Source organism: Hipposideros armiger, unplaced genomic scaffold, assembly GCF_001890085.2.
Source record: "Hipposideros armiger isolate ML-2016 unplaced genomic scaffold, ASM189008v1 scaffold_496, whole genome shotgun sequence".
NCBI classification, from domain to species: domain Eukaryota; kingdom Metazoa; phylum Chordata; class Mammalia; order Chiroptera; family Hipposideridae; genus Hipposideros; species Hipposideros armiger.
In genome coordinates, this window is record NW_017731846.1 from 126,282 (window position 1) to 147,691 (window position 21,410).

Below are 21,410 nucleotides of genomic sequence, written 5' to 3' on the forward strand. Positions count from 1 at the left end.
CTATGAAGTGGTCTCCCCAACAGGACATGAGTTCATCTGGCCCCCTAAGAAATATTTACAACATTATTGATTATATTCCTCAGACTGTCTTTTCCTATTCCTGAGGCCATATTGTAATTACCATATTGTATTGCCTCATCCCTTCCCCTTCTCCTTCATCCCCATCCCCTCCCAACTAACACCCCTCAGTTCTTCCTCTGTGTCTCTGAGATTATCTCCATCCACTTCTCCCATCCATTCAGTTCCTTAGAATCCACGTATAAGTGAGATCATATGATATTTGTCTTTTTCTGACTGACTTATTTCACTTGGCATAATGTTCTCTAGTTCCATCTATATTGTTGCAAAGGGTACTATTTCCTTCTTCTTTATAGCTGAGTAATACTCCATTTTATATGCTTTTAATTTATGTAGATCTGTGTTGCTATATATCTGATTCTTTCTTATGCATTGTTTCACTCGAGATCAGCTTGGGCTGTTTTGCAGATATCTAGTTCACTGCTTCTCATGGTCACATCCAGCACATTTGACCTTGTCCTCTTCCCAAATGACAGGGTCCTAGAGAGTTTCCAACCAGCCCCCAAAACCATGCCGCAACTGTCCACCTAATCTCACCTTAACTTACTCATTTTTTTAAATCAACTCACATAACTTATATAAATTTGCTTTAAAAGGCAGTTGTATATGTTCAAATATAGATTAAATACACATATAATTGTTAAAACTGTCAGGCAGCGACAATCGGAGAATTGTCACTGGGCTTCCCCAAGTGCATCACGCCCTAAAGGGCCTACAGCTGTCCTCACTGGACACTGGCTGAAAGGCTAGGGCTGATGAGTTCAGGTTCAGTCTAGTATTCTTTCTCTAAACCAGCGGTTCTCAACCTGTGGGCCGCAACTCTTTTGGGGGTCGAACGACCTTTTCACAGGGGTCGCCTAAGACCATCGGAAAACAAAAAGATATTTACATTACGATTCATAAGAGTAGCAAAATCACAGTTATAGAGTAGCAATGAAAATAATTTTACGGTTGGGGGTCACCACAAAATGAGGAACTGTATTAAGGGGTCGCGGCATTAGGAAGGTTGAGAACCGCTGCTCTAAACTTTCTCTGTAACCCGCTGCTCTGCCTCTCCTCAGACAAGCAAGGGCTTTGAAAGGATTAAGTAAAGCCATAGAGCAGAGCCCTTGGGCCTCGGGGAAAACACTGCCCACCAGGCCCACTCCCATGGGCTTTTCTCCCCGGAGGAGCTGCAGATGGCCCGCGTTGTCCCCTCGGGGACCCTTCCTGGCTGATTGCTCCTGAAGAAGTAGGCCTGGGCAGGGCAGGAGGCTTCACTGCTGACAGGGGAAGGGCAAAGGGGAGCTCCCCACAACCCACTGGTGACTGCCCTGCAAACAAAGGCTCCTGGGATTCTGAGAGGGAGAATGTCTTCTAAGTTACCTCCTTGAAATGGACGTGCTAATCAAAGAAGTACCTTTTCAAAACTTCCTGAAATGTGGCCACTAAGTGTTCTGTCACACTCATGCTTTCTGTCCGATTTATTAGCAAAGAGAGCTAAAGAGTAATAGCAACCAATAATGTTAGCACTGGGCTAACATGCTAATCTCCTCATTTGACCCTCCAAACACCTCCATTAGGTGGGTATTGTAATCCCCATTTTACAGACGAGGAAACTAAAGTTTAGGAGCCTAAGTACACTGGGCCAGGTTATTCAGCTATTAAACACCTGGGACAGGGTCTGACCTGAGGGCGTTCCATACCAGAACCAGAGCTCGTTTCCACCAAGCTGTAGTCAAAGATGCAAGCTTACATGTGCAAATAAAATAATTACATTTACAAACGATTCACTATGTCTCTGACACCGGGGTTAATGCCGTATCCATGTTTTTCATTTGACCCTCACATCAGTTCTGAGGTCAGCTGTATGACTGTTTCCAATCCAAAAAGGAAGAGACCTGGGCTCAGGGGCTGATGGAGCCAGCCTCAAACCCAGCGCTACCTGTCGTCTAAGAGTCACGATTCCTGTCATGTGTTATCATGTCCATTTCACAGACGAGGACACGGAGTCTTAGGTAGGGTAAGGTCTCACTCAGTAAATGATGGCTAACCCCTGGTGTCCAAGGCCCCAAAGCCCAGGCAGGTGTGCTACCTACCAAAGAAGAAATGAACCAGTTTCCAGAGAGCTGACTGAATATCAAGTGCATCAGAGCTCTACAGGCCAAACAAATGGCGTGGGCCTTGGACTCCTGCTGGTACAAGAGAAGGTAATTCTCAGGACTGCTCTTCAATTGCTGGGGCCACTGAGACAAAGGGAACATGCGTCCAGAAGCCGTTGCTGAAAGTAAGCTAAGCATATGCCATCTCCTTAAAAGTGCCTCCAAGGAGGTGAGACCCAGTGGGAGGCAGGCTGGGAGAACTAATGGGTGACTGTCCCTCTTGGGCTGGCCCCCAGAAGGTGCCCCACCCACTTACCGCCTGAGTGGTGGGTCAGACTCCCCAAAATAGGACAATCCAGAGCTGATCCATCTGCTAAATGTAGCTGAAAATACAAAAAGCTGGGCTTTTTGTTTCCACGGAGAACAGACCTCATGGTGCCTCCCAGCACAACGGAGGCTGCAGCGACTTCACAGCCCCCTCCTCTGAGGGTTCCCTGGGGGATTTCCGCACCCCTGGGGCTGTTCAAAGGATCTGTTCTCTCTAACCACCAAAGTGCACTCAGCTGGAGGAGAGACTGGCAACAAAGGAGCCAAGCCTCACACTGCGATTTGGAGGTGCCACCTCACAGCACTGCTTCCGATTAGAGGGGGCAAAGTACATTTTTGAGGGAAGGGGTGGGCGCATATAAATCCAATATGCAGAAAAAAGTGGGGAATGTGGCAGCAGTGCCCTCGGCACAATGGGAAAGGGAGCCAACCAATGAGCTGTGCAGACAGAATCTCAAACTGTCCTGCAGCTGCCTGCTTCCTTAGCGTGACACCAAACTTTCCAGTGAACTCCTACTGCCCGCCCAGCCAGGGTTGCAAGATGCTGGGATTCACACAGGGAGCAAAACGGGCCCGACCGCTGGCGAAGGAGGTATTCAAATAACCACACAAATTGGACCCCCTTAATCCCACTCCCCCAGACACCCCCCTCACCTCCTAGACCTCACAATGGCCCCCCTGTCTTGCTCTCTCCATTCCAGTCCCAACCCCCATTCCATCCTCCTTTCAACTCCTTCAACTTGTCCCAGTCTCTGCTCCCTCTCCAGCTTCAGACATGTTGTTCCTTCTGCCCGAATTCCCTTCTCTGCCATCTGCTGGGTTCTGGGGTACAGTCCTCATCACTCCACAGTTCCCCAGTGGGCGCCACCTGAGCAACCAGGACCTCCCACCTCCACGACTTCCCCACTCCCCTAACTTCCGACACAGTAGCTGCCTCCTCCAACAGGCTGTAAACTCCATGTGGGGAGGGAGCCTGCACTTCTTCCTGTGACTGTCAGTCCAGTTCTGACAGTGGCCAATGCCAAGGCCCCATGTTGTCCATTTCATGGGATACAGCTCCCAGTCCACAAAGGGGATGGGATGGTAAAAGCAGCCATGGCCATGGACAGACAGGGCAGGTGCGGGGAGCGCTCATATCCACACACAGGCCTTACAGGGACAAAGACAGGAAGAGAAGACAAACAAATCGCACCCCTCCTCTCAAAGCTTTTATTTTCTCCTCCTTGAAATTCTGCAAGAAATGAGAACTCTGTCCCACTCCCAAAAGGCATTAGTTCACCCTGCCGAATTCCCTGCTGAAATAGCCAGGTAAATGAGAGACCCTGAACTTGATTTATGGGAACTGTGACCCGGCATCCGGTCGTTTCCAAGCAGCAGAAAGTGAGTGATGTGCACATGTCCCATAGGCACACCAAGACGACAACGGAGGCCCCTACATGAGGAGGGTACTGAAGGGGCCCAGCAGCCCTGGAGCACCAGTGACAGGGGACCCTCTCCAAGGGGTCACTCACCAGGGGAAGTTACCCACATCACGCAGGCTCCCTTTCACACTGACTCCAACACAGAGGTGATCCTAGGATAGAATCCCAGGGTTGGAATCAGGCAGGCTTGGATTAGAATCCCAGCTCTACCACTTGGCAGCTCTGTGACTATGGGCAAGTCAGCTAGAAGCTGGAAACCAGCCTCTAAAATTAGACAAAAGTGCCTAACTGTGGTGCTCCCTGGAGGATGGGGTGAGCTACCTCAGTGCTGGTCAGACTTGGTGGTTGCACATTCCAACTTCCCAGGAGTTTTTGAAAAATCCCCAAGCTGAAGGTCACATCCAGACCCAGGCCAGGTCAATTAGAACGCTGTGGGAGGGCTTATGTAGATTTTAAGCTTCCAGGTGATTCCAATGCTAGCCAAGTTTGAGAACCAGGGAACTAATTCCTTTCAGCAAGGAGCTGTGATCTCTTGACGAGAACCATCTTGGCTTCACCTGTAAGCTCTTTGGAAATGCAGGCTCTCAGACTCCTGAAATGGAATCTTCACTCTAACAATATTCCTGGGCTATTCTGATGAACTTTAAACTTTGAAAAGTGCTAAAATGATACACCTTAAGTACTCTTAGCCAGGTTCCTGGCCTCTGGCAGCCACTGTTGATGGGCTCTTAATAAAAACCTGAGGAGAAGCACTACAACAAAAGGGCTGAGAAAGGGCTGCCTGGTTTGGAATCTCAACTATCTAATACCAGTAATAAGAAACTGGGCCTCAGGTGCTTCACCTATAACATGAGCTAATAGCTGTTATTAACTCTACCCAGCTCAGATGGGGACTGTGAGTATTAAATCAGATAATATGGAGAGTGCATAATACATTCTTGTCAGAGTCAGCACTGCAGTGTTGTTCTGATTATAGCTATAATGATCCAGCCTCTTCAGACGATAGCACTGGGTTGGTTAAATGTCAGGGCTGAAAGCAACTCACCTTGAATTGCAAGGGTATTTTTGAACAAATGATACTGGGGCAATTGATATCCACATGCAAAGAAGGAAGTTGGAACCTAACCTCACACCATATACAAAAATTAATTCAAAATGGATCAAAGACCTAAATGTAAGGGCTAAAACTAAAATTCTTAGAAAATAACATAGGCACAAATCTTCATGACCTTGGATTAGGCAATGGTTTCTTAGGCAATGATTCCTTAGATATGACACCAAAAGCACAAGCAACAAAAAGGAAAAATAGATAAACTAGACTTTGTCAAAATAAAAACTTTTGTGCTACAAAGGATATCATCAAGGAAGTGAAAAGACAATCCTTATTGTGGGAGAAACTCTTTGCAAATCATATATCTTATAAGGGACTAGTATCTAGACTATATAAAGAATTCTTACAATTCAATAATTAAAAGACAAACAAAATTTTAAAATGGGCAAAGGATTTGAATAAGCATTTTTCCAAGGAAGATCGACAAATGGCCCATAAGCACATGAAAAGATGCTTAACATCATTAGTCATTAGGGAAATGCAAGTCAAAACCACAATGAGCTACCACTTCACACTCAGTAGGATACGTGTTTCAGAAAGATGGATAATAACAAGCGTTGGTAAGGATATGGAGAAGTCAGAGCTTTCACCCATTGCTGGTGGGAATATAAAATGGTCCAGCTACTTTTAACAGCAGTCTGGCAGTGCTTCAGTAAGTTCAATACAGAATTATCATGTCATCCCGCAATTCCATTCCTATATATACCCAAGAGAAATGAAAACACGTCCACACAAAAACTAGTACACAAATGGTCACAGCAGCATTAGTCCTTACAGCTAAAAAAATGGATTTTATCAACTGATGAATGGATAAACAAAATGTGGTATATCCATATAATGGAATATTATTTGATCATAGCAAAGAATACAGTATCAATACATGTTACAATACATATCAACCTTGAAAACATTATGCTCAGTGAAAGAAATCAGTCACAAAGACCACACACTGTTATGATTCCATATCTATGAAATGTCCTGAATAGGTAAATCTTTGGAAACAAAGTAGAATAGGGTTTGCCTATTTGGGGGAATAGGTAGTGACTACTAATGGCTACAGGTTTTTCTCCTTGGGTTGATGACAATCTACAGTTGATTGGGGTGATGGTTGTATAATTCTGTGGATACACTAAAAAGCATTGAATTGTACAATTTGAATGAGTGAATTATAAAATATGCAAATTATATCTCACAAAAACATCGAAAAAATTGCAAAGGTAGAACTGGGTGCTGTGTTTCCAGGGTTAGGCTAATGATTAGATAACTGTTTTTTAAATGCAAACACACAGTTAATAAAACAAGTTATTCCCGTGACAAACATCAGAGAGGAAATGTGAGAATCTAATTTAAAATCATTGACTATGCAAATCTAAAATTTCAAAATATGTAAATATACCACACTGTGATAAAAAGGAAGGATGTATGGGGATAATTTCTTCCTGTTAATTCTGCTAAAATCACTCCTTTATTGTCCTGTTCCTGCCATGGTGAGCTTTTGATGTTGTTGTTGATGAAGGCTTAATGCTCTTTTTTCTTGAATGCAGTTTGATGAATTATTTTTTTCTGTAAGGTGCCTGCACAGAGAGATAAGTGCCACATATTCAAATGTCACCACTTTGAGCATTTTTCATCCCCTTCTCCTCATGAGATAGTGTCTCAGTCATCGTTCTAGTAGGAAAACGTGTGCTGGGGGAGGGACTAAGAGAGAGGGTATCACTATGATTTCAGTTTCCTGATTCTGTGAATGAGACCAGATCAACAATTATTTACATAGATCAGGTCTTCTTGGAGACTGGAAAAAATACACAACAAATAGGACTTCTTACGAGTAAGAGCCTAAAACAAGGGATAAAATCCTAAAATGTTAAAGGTCAAGAAAATCTCAGAAACAGTCCCATGTGGTGGCACTCAAAGAGAGATAAAGAAAAAGAGAGAGAGAGGGGGGGGGGAAATTCCCTGCCCCCTAATCTGATGTCCTGTGAATGACATTCCCCCACCTCCAGCCAAGAACTGTTTTTTTAATCCAACCTCAGAAAGGCTGTAAGATTTAAATGAGGTAATATATGTAAAGCATAGCATTGTGGCCTGGCAAATGAGAAGCACCAATAATGTGATGATGATGATGATGATAATGGTGATGTGATGGTGATGGAGATGATGACGATAACAAAGACAATGTCCCCAGCTTACTTTCTATAGAGGGAACTTTAAAAGCTGTGAGTAACCTGCCTATGAGCTTTCCAACTTCGAACACTCAGTCACTCTGCTATAATATGTTCCCTAAAAGAGGTTGTGGCCCTGATGTAATCCAGGGGTTGCAAACTCAATGCTCATTGGGGCCAGAGGGGCAAAATAAACGACTGGGCAACAGCATGGAAATCAGCAAACTTGGCAGTTCACGCTGAGTGTTGCCATGTGGGAATGGGCGCCTAGGGCTTCTCAATTTTTCAAGCTTTAAATCTGGATATTTTTATATCCCTTCATATTTTTATGTGTGACTTCAGTTTTTTCTCAAAGCCCACACAAATCCAGTAAACCCTGTCTGTGGCCAGGACTCGCCCAGGGGCCACAGGTTTACAGCTGTGAGCCAGGTGCTTTATTCTGCCTTCCCCATCTCCACTGAAGCCATTTCCGTGAGTGTGAACAGCATGGCCTCCACTCTGTGGTCACTTCTGCCAAATGAGGCGGGCTGAACACTTCTGGAGTAAATCATCTCCATGTCTGGCCTCCCAGGCCACCTCTAGTTTCCTGATGAGAGCCACACTGTCCCCAGACCATGGCCACTGAGAGTGCAGTGACAGGCTCCCAGCATAGCCAGGAAAGGGGGCACTGAGCCCTTTGGGGGCAGTCCTCATGGAGACAGACTGCCCGACTCAACAAGCCTCCGAACAGAGGCCCCCATGTAGCTGGCCAAAGAGCTGCCTGCAAGCCTCGCTCCCCTGCAAGCCTGACTGTGCTCCCGCCTGGGGCTGCATCCAAGGCACTGCCATGGCACTTGCCTGGTCACCCCTTAGTGAAAGCGTGGAGGGCCAGTACCTTTGCCTCAGCTGGAGTTCTTACAGAGACACCTGCTGGAGGGAAGGAGGAGACTTCTACTCACTGGCGATGTTGGGATATTTATAAAAAACTCCCCACTGTGGCCAAGATGAGGGTCTACTTTCCGACAGCCACCATGGGCTTCTAGGGGTTCCTGGAGAAGTTCCTGTCTACGGAGCCCATAAGGGATGAGATGCTTGGTGATCACTGGGAATGCAGGCTTTCTAAATATATTCCCAAGGATGTGATTTTTCTCCCCAACTGACATCCAGAAAATCAGTTAAAAAGCACACAAGAAGCTCTGAGCAACAGTGGTTCGAGTCCAGCCCGAGCTGAGCAGCCACTGAGCTGCCAACAGGTAGCAGGATGGCTCAGCTAAACAAAAACAAAAACAAAAACAAACAAACAAAAAAAGCACACAAGAAAAAAAAAGTCCACATTTGCCCCTTAAAGTACAAAGCATTATGTGTTGTCTGTTCAAGCAGCCAGTACAGCTTGGGATATGCAATCAACGATATCCTAGCTGATTTTTCACAAAGACTCTGATTACTCGAAAGGGCTACCATCCCTCCGCTGAATGCAGTGTAAATGAAATGCCAATGAATTCCTAACTACCTTTTCATTTTCCCCTCATAACCTAATTTAGAAAACGTAAATAATCTCCCTGTGTTTGCAAGACCAACTGTTCCTTACCTCCATATAGAAAACTAAGCAAAGACCAAAAAAAAAAAGGACAACTGATGCCACTAACAATTCTTGGTTAAACATACTAACTATGCATTCAAAATATTTCCGAAAACCTTTAATTTGTTGCCAGTAATTTATACAATTATAGCCAGTAGTCTTTTATTGTTGTTATTATTATTATTATGGCTTTATTCTGTCATTTGGATCTATTGATGGTGACACTTCAGTGATTCACCATAATTTCCTCCCGCCCATAGGCCTTGTAAGATTTCTTTTGCCTCGCTTGAGTATGAATTACGTGGCATTGTTTTCTATCTGGTCTGGCATGCTGAAATAACCATGTAATGCTCTGAAAAATCAGAACAGGAACCAGCACCTTGTTGCAAAACAACTGCACTGAGCCGCCCCCTGTCCCTTCCATCCCACCCACTTTGATTTAGATGGTGTCCTGCAGATCTTCCTCCTACAGAAGACACCTCACTCTACTAGTTCTAGCGGCTGAGGCCGTCAGACCACCTCAGGGTGAGCTCGGTGTCTCTGCGTGGGCTCCCTGATGGGGCGTAAGTGCTACATGGGCTAAAGGCAGGGATCTGCACTGTAATTTCATATGGGATCTTGTAGCCGTGAGCCTCTCTTCTCCAGGCTGATTGGTCCATGCACTCGGTCTTGACCAAAGCAACAGGAAATCTTTCAAAACTGGATTTTTTTTTTAAAGGAAAAGAAAAATAGGCAATGAAAATGAAAAATACGATTTCAAATGACATTTCACTTTGGATGAGAAAGTGATGTTTTTCTTTTTCTCTTTCCTCATCATTGTACAACATAAACCAAATCCAAACTTCACCTGTAAGACAGAGGAGAAATGGATCATTTGGTGAGGGACAGGGCACAGGACAGGCACAAACACGCAGGAAATGTTTGGAACCCCACGTCCTGGTGACCGTATGGTCTTCCCAAGCATCAGGCGTTTGTGCCTGTCAGCATTATTACCAGTGTGGCAAGTCCATTCATGGACACTCACCATACACCGCACCTTGTCCTGGGGACATAAGACAAGCATGACTGTCATGGTCCCTGCCCTCATGACTCTGGGGTTCTAGCACAGAGTCTGGCAATTTGCAAGTCAACACTGAGATTAACAGAGTCAATACAACTTCTTTCAAAAGGAGTATAAAGGGAATAAGCAGGATGTTATGATAGACAATGCTGGGAGGGGTGGGGCAGTGCTCTGGATGAGTGCCCTGACCCAGCCAGGCTACAGCAAGGACAACACCAAGCCCAGAAGGTGGCAATGAGTTTGGCAGCTACTCTTAGCATCTCTCCAAAATTCTCCTTTATGACATCACTCTGAAATTTATGGATAGCCTCTTGAACCTACTCATAGCATTAGTTTGTTCCATTTCTTATAAAGGAACAAGGAAATTGCTTGTGTTTACTGCCTGCCACATGAGGAAAAACATCTGCCAAGCCTGGAGACACACACCCTAGTTCTAAAGCCTGGTCTATGCATCATGACCAAAAGGTCACTCAGTCAGGCATAGAGGACACCAGGGAGGTCATGGTTATTTTGCTAAGTTGTGGCCTCAAAACACTGACTTCTTCCTCCTTCCCTGTCCAGGAATTAAGTCTTCCTTCATCAGCTCCAACCAAATAGGAAGGAAGGAGGAAGAGAGAAAGGGGGTGGGTGGGCGGATAGAGAGACAGAGAGAGGAAAGAGGGACCCCTGTGTGGGGTGCTTCTCCTGTGCAGCCGGAAGGCGGGCGCCATCTTTCCTGTGTTGAGCCTCCCCTCACAGGCCAAATCTGAATCTGATTGGTCTGGTGAGCTCCGCTGTTCCACCCTGCTGACTCACTGAGAACCTACCCTAGGCAACTCCAATGCCGCAGGCACTTTCTCTCAAGCAGCCAGACCCCTACACTGCACTCTTTCTTGGAAAACTATTGGAATCCATGGATTCCAGGTGGTTAGTGACTGGCCTCTGTGTGCTCTGAGACTTTTGCTGAGTTGCTCCAGGCTTAGCATTAGCACCAAACCAGAGTCTACATTAACCTGGTGACCACAACTCTTCCTATTTTAGTGACTCCCTGAGAACTTCCCACACGCAACTCATGTTCCGTATGAGGCTTTATCAGTGGCTGAACCTTAAGGGAGCTGGTAGGTGGCAGGAGGCCTCAGGGTGTCCTAGCTTTTTGTGGAGCTACCCCAGGACTGGTACTGATCGTACCATCCTCAGTTCATAGTGTGTCCTCTCCTATGAGCCTCCAACTTTAGCATGGGCAGCTAAAACAACCACGGAGAGCTTTATAGCTCCTACCAGGTAGTTCCCAGCCAGTCACAGGCAGTGGGTATTCTCAGCCTGCAACAGAGCCCCTCCCAAGAGGCCCCAGATGCAACATACTTGGAGGTGTGCTTCAGACCATAGCAGAGCATTGCCCAATTAGCCCTACAAGTGGCACACACCAAGGACGGTCTCAACAGGCACCAGAGCCTGCTGTGGCAAATTCCACTCAGTGAGGTAAGGTCCCTGCATAGCAGCCTGTAAGCTGTGGATGTGGGCAAACTCCACAGCCAATCAGTCTGAGGGTCAGTTCCACCCACTGGTGTGCCAATATCAATCAAGGCTCAACTATAACAGGAGGGCACACATAACCCACACAAGGGACACTCTTGGAGCACCTAGAACAGGTGATCAGGGAGCCTATGCCAGGGCCCCACGGGGCACCTACTACATAAGACCACCCGGCCAAGACTGGGAGACATAGTAGACCTATCTAATACATAGAAACAAATGTAGACAGGCAGCCAAAATGAGGAAACAAAGAAATATAATCCAAACGAAAGAACACAAAAAAACTCCAGAAAAAGAACTACACGAAATGGAGGCAAGCAACCTACTGGATACAGCGTTCAAAGCAATGGTTGTCAGGATGCTCAAGTCACATAGTGAGAACTTCAACAAAGAGAGAACAAGCATTAAAAAATGACAGAAACCATAAAAAAAGACCCAGTCAGAAGTGAAGAATACAATGACTGAAATGAAAAATAGAAGGAATCACCAGCAGATTAGATGAAGCAGAGGATCAAATCAATGAATTTGGAAGACAAAGTAGCAGAAAACACCCCTCAGAACAGCAAAAAGAAAAAAGAATCCAAAAAATTAGGGATAGTTTAAGAGACCTCTGGGACAACATCAAGCATAACAACATTCATATCAGATGGGTACCAGAAGGAGAAAAGAGAAAGCAAGGGATTCAGAACCTATTTGAAGAAATAATAACTGAAAACTTTCCTCACCTGGAGAAGGAAATAAACATACAAATCCAGGAAATGCAGAGTCCCAAACAAGATGAACCTAAACAGGCCCACACCAAGACACATTATATTAAAATGCCAAAGGTTAAAGACAAGGAGAGAATCCTAATAGCAGAACAGAAAGGCAACTTACTGTAACTTACAAGGGAACCCCCATTAGATTGTTAGCTGATTTCTTAACAGAAACTTTGCAGGTCAGAGGGACTGGCACAAAATATTCAACATGATGAAAACCAAGGACCTACAACCAAGATTACTCTACTCAGCAATGCTATAATTATAAATTGAAGGACAGATAAACAGTTTCCCAGGCAAGTAAAAGCTAACGGAGTTCAGCATTCCCAAACTAGTATTACAAGGAATGTTACAGGGCCTTCTTTAAAACCAAAAAAAAAAATCAAAATTATGAATAACAAAATGGCAATAGCTACATATCTATCAACAATTACTTTTAATGTAGATGGATGAAATGTTCCAATCAAAAGATGTAGAGTGGCTGAATGGATAAGAAAACAAGACCCTTACATATGCTGCCTACAAGAGACTCACTTCAGATTGATTGAAAGACACACACAGACTGAAAGTAAAGGGATGGAAAAAGTTACTTCATGAAAATGGAAATGAAAAAAACAAAAAGAAAAAAAACACTGAAGTAGCAATACTTATACCAAACAAAATAGACTTGAAAACAAAGGCTATAACAGGAGACAAAGAAAGACCCAATAATCCCCCTTCTGGGTGTTTATCCGAAGAAACCCAAAAAGCTACTTCAATGGGACGAGTGCATCCATATGTTCCTTGTAGCATTGTTTACATTGGCGGAGATGTGGTGGCAGCCTGGGTACCCATCGATAGAAGAATGGATAAAGAGGAGGTGGTACATACATACAATGGAATATTGCTCGGCCAAGGAAGGGAATGGGTTCTTGCCATCTGCAGTGGCATTGATGGACCTGGAGGGTGCTGAGTGGAGTATTTCAGACAGAGAAAGACAGATGTACCATGATTCTGCTTATATGTGGAACCTAAAGAACAACATAAGCAAAAAGAACAGAAACAAACTCATAGATACAGAAAACATTTTGATGGTTGCTAGATGGAAGGGAGAGTTGGGAGTGTGGGTGAAAAAAGGAGAAGGAATTAAGAACTACAAATTGGTTGTTAGGAAGTAGTCAAGGAGATGTAGGGTATAGCAAAGGAATACAGTCAATAATATTATAACTATGTATGGTGTCAGAGGGGTGCTAGATTTATTGGGGTGATAGATGGGAGGCAGCTGGGGGACAGGGTGAAAAAGGTGAAGGGATTAAGAAGTACAAATTGTAGTTATGAAATAGTCATGGGGATGTAAAGTAAAGCATAAGGAATATAGTCAATAATATAGTAATAACTATGTATCGTGCCCGATGGGTACTAGTGAGGGGGATCACTTCTTAAATTATACAAATGTCTAACCACTATGCCGTACATCTGAAATTAATATAAAATAATATCGAATGTCAATTGTAACTGAAAAACTTAAAAAGGAGGGGAACAGGTGAAGGGGAATAAGAGGTTCAAATTTACAGGTATAAAAAAGTCATGGGGATGTAACATACAGCATAGAAAATATAGTCAATAATATTATGATAGCGTGGTACAGTGTCAGATGGTTGCTGGACTTATCATGGTGATCACTTGATTAGGTATATAAATGTACTATGGTGTACTCCTAAAAAATAATATAATATTGTATGTTAGCTATATTTTTAAAAGATCTTTTAAAAAGAAGTTTAAAAGCAAAAGGTATTAAAAGATGTCGTAACTTTTAATACTTCTTAGTGTTGTGATCTCTACTTTCTCTTTTATCATTTTCTTCATTTTTTTCTATTCCAATAAACATGTATAATCGATATAAACAAAACAAAAAGCATAAGAAAACAAACATGATTGAGGTGAGTTACATAGAAAACCCAACTAAGTCTTTCATAAAGCTCTGAAAATAAAGAGCTTTTAGTCAAATATTCGGGAACAGAACAAAAACCCATGAAGTTGGGGACGGTTTGGTGCAGTGGTTCTACCAACAAAGAAGAACTTTCTATAGGTCAACATCCCAAAATAAACAGGAAAGCTAGGATACAGCTCACCAGGCCAACCCTACTTGCCATATGTGAGGCTGATGGAAGAGGAAGAGGCTGAGGAGACGGGAAAAGCACATACAATGTCCCGCGCTCCCCCCTTCTTCCCTTAGCAGGAAGCTCATCGCACTCAGGAGGCAGGCGAGTTGCTCACTCTCTGGGCGGGTGGGAGAAGCCTTCTGAGCCATTCTGTGAAGCTCGGGTTGATACAATGCAAAGTACATTAGCGGAAACCCCAACCCCATTTGGGGTGAAGTCCACAAGGGCCACGAGGTTCCATGTGGTTTTACCATCAACCATTAAACAAGAATGGTTCGCCGGCCTCATCAGAGCTGGTGAATCCAGATCGCTGGGGTTTTTTTGTTGTTTCTTCTGGTTTGAGGTTTCTGCTCTAAATTTTCTTACATATGTGTATGGGAGTTTTGCAATTCAGCTTGCCAAATAAAAGAAAGAGAGAGGGGAGGGGAAGAGAGGAGAAGGGAAGGGAAGGGAGGGGAAGGAAAGAAGGGAGGGAGAGGGAGGGAAAGGGACTAGAGGGAGACAAAAAGCAAATAAGCAGCAAAATACAGCAACATAAAAAATAATAGTCTCTTCCTTGTTCGTTTGTGACTTAAAACGTGGTTTTCTTTTTCCTGAAACAAACTTACTCCTCTTTCAAGGAACAAGTTTTGAAATTTTGAGATGAGATCAGATATGAACAGAAGGCAGAAAAATCTTTTACTGATATACAGTCCCCTCTATTGGCTGAGAACTAAAGACCATCTAGCAATATTAGGTAAACTCAGCTCCTATGACTTCTACAGCTCATTTTGGACTTAATATCTAAAGAGTCCTTATGATCTAAGAATAATTTTATATGGGGAGAATGAATTCTGTCTTAAGAACCTTTAGAAATTTAGAAATTTATAGACAAAATAATTGATTTCATTTCCAACTTAATGGATGTCTGTCTGAAAGTACACCTCACCGATAATTTTCACCATGCTTAGATATATGAGTGCATAGATGGTTTTCAAACCAGAAGTATTCATATAGTCCGTAGATATCAATCCTTCTATAGCATATATTCTTTGGTACAGAACATGCTTTCCTTGGGCGCACCCTGCTTTTCACGCCTCAGTGTATATGTATTTGCATAAAAACATAGATATGTTTTATAGTCATACATATACAGATACGCACCAGTCAAAAAACAGCTAGAGAAAGCCGCTTTAATAGTACCCTCCAGCTTTTTGGAAGATTGGTGTAAATCTCTTCTGCAGGGGGAAAAAAATCCATCTTTCTGAGAAGGTAAATGTTTATTAAATGCAAATACTGATATTCGTTACCTAGGAAAAACGTCTTGCTGCATGTGGAATTTCTCGATAAAAAGCTTTCAAGTCCCGGGTTCCTCCAGATAAACCCCTATCGGTGAACTGATGCGTGAATGCACTGAAATTGAATTACTGTACAACAGCAATTACTTTCCGTGGTACAGCTATAATGGGAATCGGTTCTGCAATGAACAGCAGGTAGCTATAGGAAGGGGGAGCTTCATATATAATCTAGTCTCTCTCAGCTTTTCCCAAGAGCAAACATGTTTATTTTTAAGCAACACATTCTTCTTCTAGTGCCCAATTTATCATTTTATCAATGTAAATCGAAAACAAATGAAACAGGATTTAAGTTTATTTACAGGTATGAGCTGCAGAGTGCTTTCAAAATTTATTTGGTACCTTACCGAAGGTTTGAAAACAACAGGCTCTTCCTTAGTGAGTGTAGTAGCTACGACTTGCTTTTTATGTCTCTTCCTTATGTCTCTTCATCATCCCCATGGAAATTTGTTCTCTTAGACACTGAAAATTAACTGTTTTGCGGAGGAAATGAATGCGAACAGCAAATATAATACTTACTATTTTGGCTGATATGCTACCAAACTAGATACCGTCTCTCTTTGTGAAACATGTTTAAGTTTGTGGAGACCTGACCTCTGTAGAGCCCAGTAGTGAAGGCCATGTGGATCGGTGTCTGGCCCTGAAACCAGGACCAAGGAAGACACAGAGATGTTGCAATTCTGGCCCAGATCAGTGTGATGAGGGCAGTGGCCGCCCCTCAGCCGCGCCACCCAATCAAAGGCAATAACCACTGTGGAGAACCCACCCTTTACAAAACCCTGCTGGAGAATCCTATAGTGTTGATGTATAAATTCTCCAAAGTCCTTCTTCTTGTCATCTCCTGGTTTATCTACTTTTTTCAGGTTGTGCTGCTCATCTCGAGCATAAGGACCTTTCTGAAGTCACAGGATCATTACTTCCCCCTGGCTGGGCTGGAATCTGTCCTCAAAGTACATCCCTATAGTCAAAGAAACCCACGGTTACTCAGCTCCTTCCTACAGATTGTCCTCTAACAGCACGCTTAGCAGTGCCTGCTCTGAGGTCGCTGGAGCCTCAGATGATCCTTCCAGCGGTGTGACGGTTTGTGCTACTCCTAGTGGAGGCTCGGATTTTAAAGACAAAGGAAAGGCTGGGCGCCAACCCAACCGATGGAATGCACATCCTTTCCTGCCCCCTCCTCTCACATCAGAGAAAAGGGGTTGTCACCATCAGCAAGTCAGCGGAAAGGGGAACTGTGTCAAATACACCTCCCATCAATAGTTCAGTGGAGCACTTCCAGGTCATTTAGGAATGGCCCGACGGGAGTTTTCAGCTGGCAGAGGACTGATGCACATCACTTATTCCACGTCTGGCATGTGAAATCTCTCCCTTAAAGTGTTGACGAATTGAAAGCAAACCGATTTCTTTTCTTGTCCATTCATAGGACTTACGACTTGATAAACCGCAGCATTCATTGAGGGCTGGGTTGCATGAATATATTTGAACAAGGGAAGTTGGGAGATAATGTTTTGGGCACAATCATACAGAAAAGCAGGGAGTAGCATCACTGCCTCAAATCTGATTTGGCTTCAAGTTAAAACAACCTACATTGAGCCTCCAAGTGGAATGGAAAAAATGATTTAAACCACCAATGGCATGAAAACGTGACAGAAAATATTAGTTAAGAAATGCTACCATAATGACGGCACCATTATGTTAATGGCAATTATTGAAGCTGAGGTTATTGGTAATTTGCTGGCCTGGGGAAAAAAAAAAAAGTTACATATCGTCCATTACCAACCAGATGACAGAGGTTATGTAATGGGCAGGCCACTTTAGGTTTCACATTTACTTCAGACATCTGACGGGGAGAAAATAGGACTTTCTGTGATAGGATAATTGCATAGTGGAGAGTAATTCAAATAGGGGACGAGTATGATAAAATCACTCTGATTCAACTAATCACTGGGGAAAGGGATGGGGCAAAATGATGAAATCAAGCCAGAAGAGACAGGAAAAGATCAACACTGTTTAACAGCCGAGAGATGACAGGCATATTAAGGGACTGGGTTACTACAGAGCTACATTTTTATCCCCCGGCACTAACTGAAGTTAACTAAAGGTGTGAGTATGCGCGTAGTTCTCTAAATTGCTATTGCCAGTCTCATAAATATTTTATATACGTGAAAGGAAATTTTAACAATCAGTGTTGTTTGCAAGATTGTTTTTCTTAGATACACTTATATTATTGAGTCCTTCCAGCCATCCACCATCTGTGAGCACTTGGTGCTGAATCAATTATTGGCAGGAAGACACTTGGGGAGGCGCTAGGCCCGCTGACCTGACTCAGATTGCTGGGGGTGGGGACGGGGGATTGGAAACGGAAGGTTACCAGGTATGGTGCATGGCAATGATGGAGCACATTCTAAAATTCATTCTTCTCCTGGGCCATTTGAGCAGGGGTGTGTGGGGCGGTCGCTGCTCGGTGGGTGGCATGGGAAAGAAAGGGCCTTGGTGAACTGAGGTGCCTCCTAGGGCAACGCCCCAAATAATGACTCTGCTGCAAACCCACAGGAAAATTTGGATTTGACGTCTTTGATCTCCAAATGCTCACAGATCCCATGGCAAATAGCAACCTTTCCTATTCAAGAAGTAAGGTGTCATTATAGTATGAAAAGCAGTCACACCCATTGCTCCCTGGCCTCAACATAAACCAACATCCAGGAGGCCACTCAGTGGCCACTTCGTCTCCCTCCAAATGCCACATGGTTCCTGACTGCTGCCGATAGAGCCGCTTGACTGACAATGGAGCCCAGGCCAATCTCAACGACAAAACTGTCTCAAGACCAAACCCCAACTTGACATAAAAGCCCTCTTTCTTGTTTAAAGATTAGGAGCAGGGGAGAGCCACATACCCTGGACTGCTTAACCCAGATTTTATAGCATCAATTATGCTTACAAAGGATCTTGTACATCTATTTTAAAATACATGAAATACACATTTCTGAGAATTCTGGATAGCTTTACTCTGGGAATATTTCAATGCAAACAGAGCAACTTTTTTTTTTTTCCTTTTCAAAGGAACCACACCAATCATAGCAGTGTTTTTTTGGGGTTTTTTTTCCAACTTCACTAATTTAAAGCAAATAGGTTTCGAAATTCAGTTCCCTCCTGTCATCACCCTCACTATTAAATGCTCATAGACTGCAAGATCCCTTAACCAGCAGTAACAGCAAACATTTGCCGAACATTTACTGTTTGCCGGGCACTGTGCTAAACACTTTACGCAGATACACACAGAGCCACTGCAATTCTACCACCTGGGTGGGGAAGGAACTCCACCGAGCCTGCCCATGTGACCTGGGCAAATGGCTTCGCCCTGCCAAGCCTCTTTGTTCATTTCTGAAACAATGATGGTAACAGTGTCTCACTCCCAGGGTTGATTCGAGAATGAAACCAGAGGACACATGTAAAGTGCTTAGCACAGGGCCTGGTGCACAGTGAACTCCATAACCATAAGCACAGACTAGTAAATCATCGACTCCTCCTAACATCTCCAGTGAAGTAAGTGAGGAAAAGCAGTCCGCCGGGTTACTTAGCTTTTCTCACCAGCCTCTCCCACATTGGGGCAGTACTGAGATTTGCCAACTGCTCCCTTGCCACGTGGGCCCCCTGCCTCTGAGGAGCCGGGTCCAGCCTCTGCTGCTGGTGGGACCTCCCGGTTAGCGCGGCATGCTGCACAAGCCCCCGAGTTCCACACACCAGGACTTCCTTGTCTGTCAATTGCAGAGGCAGAACCTAAGGATACTTATGTCTCCCTACTGTAAAATTCTGTGATTCACAAGGAAATAAGTTAAAACAACTTTTTCCTCTCTCAGATGGACAATGTCATTACTAGTGTTTAAAACAGAACTTTTTTTTTGGCAAGGATTCAGGAAAAGGGACACTCACATACCACCACTCCTGCTGAAGGGACTGTGAATTGGCATAGCCTTATCTGGACAGAAATATTTTCATATGCAAAGAGCCTAGAAGATTGGTTCAGAGCCTCTGAACTGTCTTCCCCATTCCAGAAATCATCTTAAGGAAATTGTTACAGGATGCTGAGAGCATGGAAGTGATGACGATTGTGAACTCCAGGATCTCCATGTGCCTGGAGCCTACCTCTCAATTCCCATGTGACCTCAGAAAGTGACTTACCTTCTGCCTGTCAGTCTCCTCTTTTGAAAAATGGGGAAAATGATAGTAACTTCCATCACAGGGCTGCTATAAGGATAAATGAGTGTGTCTAAGATCCTTAGAGGCACACCCAATGTAGTAAGCGCTGAGTCACTTGATCTACGGTATTATTAATATACAAGATGATTCACTGCAGCATTATTGATGTGAAAATTTGCAAACAACTTAAATATCCAGATACAGAGGAGCAAGCGGATCAATTATGACACACCCACAGGTTGCAATATTATGAGGCATTTAAGAAAATCACAAAATACAGTGACACAAGAAAATACTGGCGTTATAATGGTACAAAGAACTAAAAAGAAGCTGGATAGGAAAGTGAAGAGGCAACACAATTGCAAATTGAAAAAAAAAACCCACACATTTACACGCATAGAAATGCAAAGAAAAAAGATAGGAAGGAAGGAAACACACAGGAACACAAGCTGTGGTTTCCTGCTGGGTGGTGGGACTTCAGGTGATTTTTTTTTTCCTCTGATAACTTTTTGATATATTCTTAAAGTTCCATCAAAGGGGTGTCCATTTTATAAATAAAAAATGGCAATTGTGGTGGGCTTTTTTTTTTTTTTCAGGTTTCTGACTGTTAGATTTGAATGGCCACCATGCTGCCTGTAAAGAATACCACTTGCTTCAAGGTAGGGACATAAGGACACACGACCACCCAGCTCCCAGGGCTGCCTCTCAGCACAATATTCTGTGGCAGATCAAAGTATTTTTTTTCTTCCAAGGCATTTCAGAGTTTCCACCAAAAATGTCTCAACATTTTTAAGTTAATAATCATAGAAGCAGTAGAAGCTACCATTCACTGAGCACCGTTTATGTGCCAGGATCTCTGCTAAGTGGCTCAAAATCATAACTTTGTTTAATCTTCACACTTCCTGTGTGTTTTTCCCACTTGCAGGTGAGGAAATTGAGACTGCTTTACCGGACATCAAAGCATAGGAAGTGACAGAGGCAGGCACTGAACCTGGTCAAACTCATGTTCCCACCTACTAAATTACATTCCCTCCTTCCCTGAATCAAAATAGTACAAAAATGTTTTAGAGACAAGCAAATGTGTGGGATCATCAGGCCTAAAGCAAAAATAAACTGTGGAAATCTGATCTAGCCAAAGAAGTGTGAAAGAAGCTAAAGTAAGAAGTGGTCTTTTGTAACGAAGTAATTCTGGAGATAATTATTAAAACCAAAAGGTAAGCAAACAATACATTAGAAATATAGAATTATGCAGTTTTGCAATGGTTTCCCATAATCCTCTGCCAATATGGCATTAATGTAGGATACTGCACCACTCAAAAAACCTAAAGCAAGAATGGAAGATGCCCTCTTTAGCTGGCCATAAGGAATAAAGTCAGAAGCCACTTTGGAAATCCAAAATGATATATCTGTGCACTGTCGTTCCACTTATTCTGCTGATAATAGGAAATTTCAGGGACCTCTTACCGGTCAAGACAAACATTATAATTACAATAATATTCCAATAGCGATAAAGAGAACTTCTGACTTCATCTTGACTCATTTAATTCCACTTAGATTTTCAATTCCACATTTTGGCAAACATCGCTTAAAGTTTTTATAGTTGCTTAGTTGAACCACAATGTACCTTTGAAGGATTTTTGGCAATTAGGGAATGCATTGCACAGTCATCA

The 21,410-nt window shown here is 43.5% G+C and overlaps 1 protein-coding gene across 1 annotated transcript in view; it reads right to left on the bottom strand.

Annotated features, from left to right (window-relative positions):
- Window positions 1-21,410, bottom strand: part of LOC109395942 (voltage-dependent calcium channel subunit alpha-2/delta-3-like) — a 280,829-nt gene that overhangs the window by 57,867 nt on the left and 201,552 nt on the right. The gene's annotated exons all lie outside the window — the stretch shown is intronic.